The sequence below is a fragment of the Arachis ipaensis genome, chromosome B1 (assembly GCF_059453495.1).
Source record: "Arachis ipaensis isolate K30076 ecotype BB chromosome B1, ASM5945349v1, whole genome shotgun sequence".
NCBI classification, from domain to species: Eukaryota; Viridiplantae; Streptophyta; class Magnoliopsida; order Fabales; family Fabaceae; genus Arachis; species Arachis ipaensis.
Genome location: NC_142436.1, coordinates 59519045 through 59529147, shown reverse-complemented (window position 1 = coordinate 59529147; position 10103 = coordinate 59519045). Strand labels below are relative to the sequence as shown.

The 10103-nt window shown below is 38.0% G+C and overlaps 1 non-coding gene across 1 annotated transcript; it reads left to right on the top strand.

The window, feature by feature from the left end:
* Positions 1-1711: 1711 nt before the first annotated feature.
* LOC148576730 (small nucleolar RNA R71) lies at positions 1712-1819 on the top strand. Its single transcript, XR_015903375.1, has one exon. It is a non-coding gene; the product is annotated as a small nucleolar RNA R71 (small nucleolar RNA).
* The last annotated feature ends 8284 nt before the right edge of the window (positions 1820-10103 follow it).

Here is a 10103-nt window from a genome sequence, read left to right as displayed (position 1 = left end):
GATTGAGAAGAGAGAAGAGAGTGAGTGAAGGTAGGTGGGGATCCTGTGGGGTCCACAGATGTTGAGGTGTCAAGGCATTTACATCCCTGCACCAATTTAGGCATGCAAAATGCCCTTGCACACAACTCTGGGCGTTCAGCGCCAGGTTGGTGCCCATTTTGGGCGTTCAACGCCCCTTTGCTGCCATTTCTGGTGTTGAACGCCAGAACCATGCTTGTTCTGGGCGTTCAGCGCCAGGATGCTCCTATTCTGGGCGTTCAGCGCCAGAACTATGCTCTGTTCTGGCGTTTGAACGCCAGACAGATGCTCCTCCAGGGTGTGATTTTTCTTCTGCTGTTTTTGATTCCGTTTTTGATTTTTTTTGTTTATTTTGTGACTCCACATGATCATGAACCTTTACTAATACATCTTCTACTTGTCCATAAGCCTGTTTTCTTGAGCTGTCTGCCATCTCTAGTGAGATTTTAGCAGCTTGCACCCCATAGATTCCCAGTTTCTCTATTACAGAGAGGGGCATGAGGTTTATTCCTGAACCAAGGTCACACAGAGCCTTAAAGATCATGGTGCCTATGGTACAGGGTATTATGAACTTTCCAGGATCCTGTCTCTTCTGAGGCAATATCAGTTGATCCAGATCACTTAGTTCATTGATGAACAAGGGAGGTTCAACTTCCCAAGCATCAATGCCAAATAATTTGGCATTCAGCTTCATGATTGCACCAAGAAACTTGGCAGTTTGCTCTTCAGTAACATCCTCATTCTCTTCAGAAGAGGAATACTCATCAGAGCTCATGAAGGGCATAAGGAGGTTCAATGGGATCTCTATGGTCTCTAGATGAGCCTCAGAGTCCCTTGATTCCTCAGAGGGAAGCTCCTTATTGATCACTGGACGTCCCAGGAGGTCTTCCTCCTTGGGATTCACGTCCTCTCCTCTCCTTACAGGTTCGGCCATGGCGCTTATGTCAATGGCCTTGCACTCTCCTTTTGGGTTCTCTTCTGTATTGCTTGGGAGAGTACTAGGAGGGATTTCAGTGATCCTTTTACTCAGCTGGCCCACTTGTGCTTCCAGATTTCTAATGGAAGACCTTGTTTCATTCATGAAACTTACAGTGGCTTTAGATAGATCAGAGACTAGATTTGCTAAATTAGAAGCATTTTGTTCAGAGTTCTCTGTCTGTTGCTGAGTTGATGATGGAAAAGGCTTGCTATTGCTAAACCTGTTTCTTCCACCATTATTAAAGCCTTGTTGGGGCTTTTGATCCTTCCATGAGAAATTTGGAGGATTTCTCCATGTTGAGTTATAGGTGTTTCCATAAGGTTCACCTAAGTAATTCACCTCTGCTATTGCAGGGTTCTCAGGATCATAAGCTTCTTCTTCAGGAGAAGCCTCTTGAGTACTGTTGGATGCAGCTTGCATTCCATGCAGACTCTGAGAGATCATATTGACTTGCTGAGTCAATATTTTATTCTGAGCCAATATGGCATTCAGAGTATCAACTTCAAGAACTCCCTTCTTCATAGGCGTCCCATTACTCACAGGATTCCTTTCAAAAGTGTACATGAACTGGTTATTAGCAACCATGTCAATGAGTTCTTGAGCTTCTGCAGGCGTTTTCTTTAGGTGAATGGATCCACCTGCAGAAGTGTCCAGTGACATCTTTGATAGCTCAGATAAACCATCATAGAATATATCCAGGATGGTCCATTCTGAAAGCATGTCAGAAGGACACTTTTTGATCAACTGTTTGTATCTTTCCCAAGCTTCATAGAGGGATTCACCTTCTTTCTGTCTGAAGGTTTGAACATCAGCTCTAAGCTTGCTCAGCTTTTGAGGAGGAAAGTACTTGGCTAAGAAAGCCGTGACCAGCTTATCCCAAGAGTTCAGGCTGTCTTTGGGTTGAGAATCCAACCATAATCTAGCTCTGTCTCTTACAACAAAAGGGAAAAGCATGAGCCTGTAGACTTCAGGATCAACTCCATTAGTCTTAACAGTATCACATATCTGCAAGAATTCAGTTAAGAACTGAAAGGGATCTTCAGATGGAAGTCCATGAAACTTGCAGTTCTGCTGCATCAGAGAAACTAATTGAGGTTTCAGCTCAAAGTTGTTTGCTCCAATGGCAGGAATGGAGATGCTTCTTCCATGTAAATTGGAATTAGGTGCAGTGAAGTCACCAAGCATCTTCCTTACATTATTATTATTTTCGGCTGCCATCTCCTTCTCCTGTTCGAAAATTTCTGAAGGATTATCTCTGGATTATTGTAATTTAGCTTCTCTTAATTTTCTCTTCAGAGTCCTTTCAGGTTCTGGATCTGCTTCCACAAGAATGTTCTTATCCTTGCTCCTGCTCATATGACAAAGAAGAAGGCACAGAAAAATAATAATAATAATAGAGATCCTTTATACCACAGTATACGGATCCCTGTGTGAGTGGAAGAAGAGGGGGAGACAAAGAATGTAATATAATGGAAGAAACACAACTGTGAGGAGGCTAGAGATGTGAGATGAGATGTTAGGATATGAATGAATAAATAGAATGAGATGGTAGAGGGAAAATTTTCGAAAATTATTTTGAAAAAGAGTTAGTGATTTTTGAAAATAGTTTTTGAAAAATGTTTAGTATTTTTTTTCGAAAATTTTTGAAATGAAAAATAAAAATAAAAATAATTAGTTAATTAAAAAGAAATTTTTGAAAAAGAGGGAGATATTTTCGAAAATTAGAGAGAGAGAGTTAGTTAGGTAGTTTTGAAAAAGTTAAGAAACAAACAAAAAGTTAGTTAGTTAGTTGAAACAAATTTTGAAAAGATAAGAAGTTAGGAAGTTAGAAAAGATATTTTGAAAAGATATTTTTGAAAAAGATAAGATAAGAAGATATTTTTGAAAAGATATGATTGAAATTAGTTTTGAAAAAGATTTGATTTTTAAAATCTCAATTAATGACTTGATTCATAAGAAATCACAAGATATGATTCTAGAACTTAAAGTTTGAATCTTTCTTAACAAGCAAGTAACAAACTTCAAATTTTTGAATCAAAACATTAATTGATTATGTTATTTTCGAAAATTTGGTATAAAAATAAGAAAAAGATTTTTGAAAAATATTTTTGGAATTTTCGAAAATAACTAAGAATTTTGAAAAAGATTTGATTTTTGAAAAAGTTTTTGAAAAAGATAAGATTTTCAAATTGAAAATTTGATTTGACTCATAAGAAACAATTAAATTTTAAAAATTTTTGAAAAAGTCAATCCAAATTTTCGAATTTGATGAGAGAAAAAGGGAAAGATATTTTTTTTTTGATTTTTGAATTTTTATGAAAAACATGAAAATTATGCAATGCATGAAATTTTTAGATCAAAACAATGAATGCATGCAAGAATGCTATGAATGTCAAGATGAACATCAAGAACACTTTGAATGTCAAGATGAACATCATAGACACATTTTTGAAAAATTTTTAATGCAAAGAAAACATGCAAGACACCAAACTTAGAATTCTTTAATGCTTACGCACTAAGAATTCAAGAATGCATATGATAAACATGAAAAGACACAAAACAAAAAATCATCAAGATCAAACAAGAAGACTTACCAAGAACAACTTGAAGATCATGAAGAACACTATGAATGCATGATATTTTCGAAAAATGCTAGATGCATATGCAAGTGACACCAAACTTATGATATGATTCAAGACTCAAACAAGAAATAGAAAATATTTTTTATTTTTATGATTTTCTAATTTTTTGGATTTTTTTGAAAATAGTATGAAAAAGAAAAAATAAGGATTCCAAAATTTTTAATATGAATTCCAGGAATCTTGCCATGTTAGTCTAAAGCTTTAGTCCAGGAATTAGACATGGCTCACTAGCCAGCCAAGCTTTCAATGAAAGCTCCAGTCCAAAACACTAGACATGGCCAATGGCCAGCCAAGCTTCAGCATTTAACACGAGAGTATATTGCTCTTTATAACAAATTGCAAGCCTCAGTCCAAATAAATTTAGACATGGCTTTACAGCCAGCCAGGCTTTACATGCTCCATGAAACACTAGAATTCATTCTTAAAAATCTTGAATAAAATTTTTGAAAACATTTTTATTTTATTTTTTTTTTCGAAAACAGATGAGAGATTTTTGAAAATATTTTTGAAAGATTTTTTTTTTGAAAAGAAAACGAAAAGAAAATTACCTAATCTGAGCAACAGGATGAACCGTCAGTTGTCCAAACTCGAACAATCCCCGGCAATGGCGACAAAAACTTGGTGTTGTTGCCGGATCAAAACTTGGAACTGGGCACTATTATTGCTGGACCAAAAGAGAATTTGGCACTGATGTTATCGGACCAAAAGCTTGCCGAAAACTCGAACAATCCCCGGCAACGGCGCCAAAAACTTGGTGCACGAAATTGTGATCTCCAGGCTCGAACAAATCCTGGTAATGGCTCCAAAGCTTGGTGCTCTGATCTTAATTCATAATTGTCACAAGTTCGATACAACTAACCAGCAAGTGCACTGGGTCGTCCAAGTAATACCTTACGTGAGTAAGGGTCGAATCCCACGGAGATTGTTGGTATGAAGCAAGCTATGGTCACCTTGCAAATCTCAGTTAGGCAGATATAAATTGATAATGGTGTTTTCGAATAATAAATAATAGAATAGGGATAGAGATACTTATGTAAATCATTGGTAGGAATTTCAGATAAGCGAATGGAGATGCTTTCGTTCCTCTGAACCTCTGCTTTCCTGCTATCTTCATCCAATCAGTCTTACTCCTTTCCATGGCTGGCTTTATGCAAGGGCATCACCGTTGTCAGTGGCTACATCCCCTCCTCTCAGTGAATAATATGCTCACGCACCCTGTCACGGCACGGCTATTCATCTGTCGGTTCTCGATCATGCTGGAATAGGATTCACCCTCCTTTTGCGTCTGTCACTAACGCCCAGCACTCGCGAGTTTGAAGCTCGTCACAGTCATTCAATCATTGAATCCTACTCAGAATACCACAGACAAGGTTTAGACCTTCCGGATTCTCTTGAATGCCGCCATCATTCTAGCTTACGCCACGAAGATTCTGGTTAGGAGATCTAAGAGATATTCATTCTAGCTTATTTCATGTAGAACAGAAGTGTTTGTCAGGCACGCGTTCATAAGGGAGAAGGATGATGAGCGTTGATGACAAGTCATCCTAGCCTATTTTAACTAGTCCTTTTTCTTTTGTTTTCATTAGAATTATGCACTTTCTTGAGCTACAAGCAAGCTAATTGAGTAGATTTTCATGTTTTCCTTGATTGAACCAACCATATATGAATTTATGCCATTTCATGAGGTTTTATGCTATATTTGTTGCATATTATGAAAAAATGAATATCTCATGATTTTGAGCATAACTTTGATGAGTTTGGTTGATTAATGATAGGTGAAGAAAGCTTGGAGAAAGGTTGAAGCAAAGAGGAATGGCTAGGAGTGAAGAGAGGACAATGGAATAAGTGAAATTGAACCAGGAAGCAAGAAGTTAGCCCCAACGTTAGCCCCCTAACTTGGAGGCTAACGTTGGAACTTGAAATTTCCTCCCTGGCCATCCCACGTTTGCGCCAACGTTAGCCCCCTAACTTGGAGGCTAACGTTGGCACATGAATTCCTCCCTGGCCATCTAACGTTGGCACATGAAAACATAAGGGAGAAGGGCCAACGTTCGCACCAACGTTAGCCCCCTAACTTGGAGGCTAACGTTGGCACATGAAAACATAAGGGAGAGGGGCCAACGTTTGCGCCAACATTAGTCCCCTAACTTGGAGGCTAACGTTGGCACCACAAGCACACTAGACAAGGCCAACGTTAGGGTCAAAGTTAGACCCCTAACGTTGGCACCAACGTGCATACCAGAAAAATGTGCTTGCTTCTATGAAAAGTTGGAGCCAAAGTTAGACCCCTAACTTTGGCTCAAACTTTTGGTCCAACTCTTGCAAAACTCAAACCCGGTTCAATTGGTTCACTTTGGTTCTTCTTCAAACTTCAAAAGCAATCAACCAAGGCCTCTTTCAACCCAATTCCACCAAGAGCAAAGGCCCAACTCAAGGCTTGAAGATCATTGGAAGAAAGTGTATAAATAGGATAGAATTCAAGTTATTCGGGAGCTTTCCTTTTGGAATTTTCATAAGAGTTTTTTTGGAGAGCTTTTGTTATAGAGTGAACTTTACTTTCTTTGTTTTCATTGCTTTCAATTTCAATTACACTTGTCTTGGATCTTGGATTGGAGAATTGAAGAAATTCTGTTTCAATCTCAATCTTGGATCTCTCTGTTTTCTTTACTGTTAATTGAATTTCATTTCCGGCTATTTGCTCTTCATCTATTCTCTTTGCAATTTACAATTCCCTTGCAATTGTTCTTGTTGGATCTAGGAAGGCATTGAGATCTAGACTTGGTTTTCTAATCTCTGGGTCCTGAGATCTAAATTTCCATTTCAATCCCCTGTTTACTGCTTTTTCTGTTCATTTACTTTTCTGCTTCATATCCGGTTCAATCCCAATTCCCTTTTACTCTTCTGTTTGATGCAATTTAGCTTTTCCTTGTTTAATTTCTGCAAATCCACATCCCAATCCCCTTTACATTTCAAGCAATTTACATTCCTTGCACTTTAAGATTCCGCAATTTACATTTCTTGCACTCTAAGTTTCTTCCATTTAATTTCTTGTTCTTTAAGTTTCAGCCATTTATTTCTTGTTCTCTTTACTTCAATGCAATTTAATTTTGCAAGTCACACAACCATCAACCAAATCTTGATTCGCTTGACTAAATCAACCACTAAACTAAAATTGCTCAATCCTTCAATCCCTGTGGGATCGACCTCACTCCCGTGAGTTTTTATTACTTGATGCGACCCGGTGCACTTGCCGGTTAGATTTGTGAGTTTTGGGAGAAATTTATTTTTCCTCCAAAATATCTCATCAAGTTTTTGGCGCCGTTGCCGGGGATTGATTAGATTGACAATGATTAAGTGAGGTGGTGATCTAGATCAAGCACTTTTTCTTTAATTTTTGACTAACCCACTAACTGTTTGAAGTTTTGTCCCAACCGGCTACATCCAATTTTCAAGAGAATCACTGTGTTTTCTATTAATTGATTTATATGTCACAGGGAAGAAGGAGTTTCTGAGAAAGAAGAACATCACAACATGAAGCCACAACTCATTACACTAATAGAGAACAATTGTTCCTATGGTGGAAATCCCTTGGAGGATTCTAAACAGCACCTATCTATTTTTCTGAAAACTTGTGGGGCTGTCAATCTCAATGGTGTAGACCATGATACCATTAAGCTCTTGTTATTTCCCTTCTCACTGAAGGATGAAGTGGCACAATGGCTTGAAACCTTTCCCCAAGGAAGTATAACTAGTTGGGATGAATTGGTTGCCAAGTTTCTAGCCAAATTCTTCTCACCCCAGCAACACATCAAGATGAAAGAAGGAGTACATCCATTCATACAAAGAGAGGAAGAACCACTGTTCAAAGCATGGGAGAGACACAAGAAAGCAAATGACAAGGTGGATTTTCGAGCGTTCTATGAAGGATTAACCTCCGAAACAAGAAAAGCAGTAGATTACTTCTCAGATGGCCTACTCAAGGCAACAGCAACCATCCAAGGAACTGCAGAGTTCAGTGATAAAAGAGCTAACAACCAACACTCATTTGAGACGCCACGGAATGCAATTTCAAAAAAGGAAGTAATGAATCTTGAAGGAGTGAGAGCAATCATGAATCAAAACAAGCAGCTACACCAGCAAACTCAGCAGCACTTGGAATCAATAGTTAGACAAATTGATTCTCTACATTCTACCACAGTGAATGCACAATTTCCACCATGGAAACCACATTCTTATTTAAGAATGAGGGAATCTCAGCATCAGGAACAAAGGGACTTCAACTATAATAACCCCAACTTCCCAAACCTGCAGAAACATCATCATACCAACAAAAATCACTACACACCACCCAAATATACACACCTCCAACCCTATCCTACATCACCACCTGCCCAAAATGACTTACATCAATCACCACAATTAACACAGTCACAACCAATCCTAAACTTTCAAAAACTCTATGTTCTAGAAATGATGATGGAAAGGTTTATGAAAATTCAAGAAATGACATTAATAGAGCAGGAGGACATAAGGAAAAACCAAGAGGCATATCTCAAGAGAATTGAAAGGTACATGGAACGAATGGTTCAAAACCCTGCTAAACTGGGTGAGAGCGAGGGAAATATATCCCTAAGAGCCACTGAAGATGACTCAAAGAACAATGAAAAAGCTGCTGAGTTGAAAGGGAAAGCAGTTATGGAAAACAAGGAGAAGCCTACGGTAAGAGGAGGAAACCAAAGGCAACTGAGACCTCAACTTCCATGAGCATAGAGTGAAGGATGTCAAGCTTGTGACAATAAAAGAGCGCTTGTTGGGAGGCAACCCAACCTGAGGTAGTTTTCTGTTCATAACTATTTTAATAAAAAGGTTAATTAGTTTTATCTACATTGCGAGAAGCTAAGTTTGGTGTTGCACACCAAAACAATATAAGGGAGAATGAAGGATTCTAAGTTTGGTGTTTCACCAAAATCCCATCATAAAACACATTCTCATTTTCTGCATAATGCTGGCTTCAAGCATGATGGATGAACAAGTTAACTATTCTGCTGTTTCCTAGTTTTCAGTTTTGTCATTTTTGAAAAAGAAAAAGAGTTTTACACATGGTTAATCTGATGCACAAGAACCATTGGCAAGGTACTAAGTTTGGTGTTCTCACACCAAAGTAAGTACAAAGGCCCACAAATAAATCCTGCATGCTAACCATTGTTTTTAAGTGCTTGGGGAACAAGCAACTTCCAATATCATTGCAGAGCATCGTACAAGCTGTTGGAAGGATTGAGCATCATCAACCAAAGAACAAAAGATGAACCTAAAGGCCAGCAATGATGATGATGAGAAAAAGAAAAGCAATTGAACTCCAACAGGTTGTATTGTTAAGTGATACATCAAATATTGCTGTGATTGAAAGTTGGATTGTATCCTTAATTGCCCTGCCTGTCTGCATAGTATAATTTCTTTCTATATACCCCTGCCTGCATACATAGTATAATTTCTTTCTTTATAATTCAATAAGCAAGATGTTTGATCATTCACAACATTCTTATCTTCAAAACTTGTTTGCACTCAATTTCCAAGAAATGCATCACATGAAAGTTCTTTGAAAAGAAGGATTGAGGAATTAAACAATTTTGAGGCAAGCAAAAGATTAGGAGAAGTGGTGGTTCTAGTTGTATGATAATGTATTGAGGTTGCATGCTTGTGAAAACTTGCATGGGAGCTCATAGGCGGGACATGAAGTTCAAAGAAGTATTATGGAGATTCTCAAAAACTTATTGATCCAAGAAGCAGCAAACAAAACAAAAGAAAGAAAAGAAAATGCAAAAACAAAAAGAACATGGCCCAAGGCTCTGAGCATCAATTACTAGGCAGAAAAGAAAGAAGAAACAATGACTCAAAGAGTTGTTAGCCTAGTAAAATGCTTGTGGTTGAGTTGTGTCAAAGAAAGAGGCTTGAGCAAGTAAATCCTTAGGGGTGCTTTAACACCTAATACCTTAAAACCAACTGGTTTAGGAGTATTGATTGAAAGCTTATCTAAAGAGCCGCTTTGAGACATGATACTTAGAGTCGAGGCCAAAGCACAGAAACTATAAGCTGCTTCAAGGTGACTACATATAAAGAGATCTCCATGATACCATTTGGATGAAAATCCTAAGACCTACGACTCCCAATATGTAAGGACTAGTGAGCACTGAAGCCCTTGCATGAGCATATGATTTAGAGTTCACCCCACTGTTACTTGATCACTTCACTCACTGTACTTTACAAGTGTTCCTCAATCCATCTTAATTGAAAGAATCTCTGAGCATAATTCATTTCTTGCTTGAGGACAAGCAAGCTTTAAGTTTGGTGTTGTGATGACAAGTCATCCTAGCCTATTTTAACTAGTCCTTTTTCTATTGTTTTCATTACAATTATGCACTTTCTTGAGCTACAAGCAAGCTAATTGAGTAGATTTTCATGTTTTC